The sequence below is a fragment of the Primulina tabacum genome, chromosome 4 (genome assembly GCF_025594145.1).
Source record: "Primulina tabacum isolate GXHZ01 chromosome 4, ASM2559414v2, whole genome shotgun sequence".
Lineage (NCBI taxonomy): Eukaryota > Viridiplantae > Streptophyta > Magnoliopsida > Lamiales > Gesneriaceae > Primulina > Primulina tabacum.
The window spans coordinates 33,651,704-33,652,755 of record NC_134553.1 but is presented as its reverse complement, the minus strand read 5'-3'; the positions used below and the strand labels follow the sequence as shown (position 1 = coordinate 33,652,755).

Below are 1,052 nucleotides of genomic sequence, written 5' to 3'. Positions count from 1 at the left end.
TTGCGATTAATTTTCGAGCTTACAAAACCATATTTTTATTGGGGATTTTACTGTGCAAGTTTTGCTCGACCAAGTTTTGGCGCCGTTGCCGGGGACTGTTAATCTACAATTTTATTTTTAGTCAATTTCTTTAGCGTTATTTTATTTTTCTTTAGCTAACACTCCATATTTTATTCCAGATATCTTGTCTAGTGCATGCCAAAGTCACTTGACGTGGAACTTGAGTTTGATCCTGAAATCGAGAGAACTTTCCGCAGGAGAAGACAGCAGCAGAGACTAAAAGAACTGATGGAGAGGCAGTTGAATGATCAAGAGGAGGAACGTCGTGAAGATAGACATGTGGAGATACCGCGCCGCATACCCATGCTGGAATATGCCCAACCTTCTTTGGAGGGTGCACGCCCTAGCATTGTGAGGCCTATCGTGAGGGCAAATCACTTTGAAATCAAACCAGCCATAATCCAGATGATTCAGAACACAGTCCAATTTGGAGGAACTGCAGTAGATGACCCAAACACGCACATCGCGGATTTTCTTGAAATTTGCGATAGTTTTAAATTCAATGGAGTTTCTGATGATGCTGTTAGGTTGCGTTTATTTCCTTTCTCCTTACGTGATAAAGCTAAAGCGTGGTTAAATTGTTTCCCTGTAGGTTCGATCGCTACATGGGAGGACATGGCGAAAGCATTTCTCATCAAATAATTCCCTCCCTCCAAGACCATGAAGCTGCGGGCAGACATTACAACATTTGCTCAATTCGATCAGGAATCTTTATATGAGGCATGTGAACGCTTCAAGGATCTACTACGAAGATGCCCACATCACGAGTTACCACTTGGGTTAGTCGTTCAAACATTTTATTATGGTTTGCTTACTCCTAACCGTACTATGATAGATGCTGCTGCTTGTGGAAACCTGTTGAGAAAAACCGCGGAGGAAGGATATGAATTGTTAAAGGAGATGGCTGCTAGCAGCTATCACCCTCAATCTGAAAGAAACAACCAGCGGAAGAGTGCAGGAGTTCACCAGGGTAACTGATTTTTCTGCTATTA

At 42.4% G+C, this 1,052-nt stretch overlaps 1 non-coding gene across 1 annotated transcript; it reads right to left on the bottom strand.

Moving 5' to 3' along the window:
* Positions 1-724: 724 nt before the first annotated feature.
* Positions 725-830, bottom strand: LOC142543986 (small nucleolar RNA R71). Its single transcript, XR_012819956.1, has one exon. It is a non-coding gene; the product is annotated as a small nucleolar RNA R71 (small nucleolar RNA).
* Positions 831-1,052: the final 222 nt, after the last annotated feature.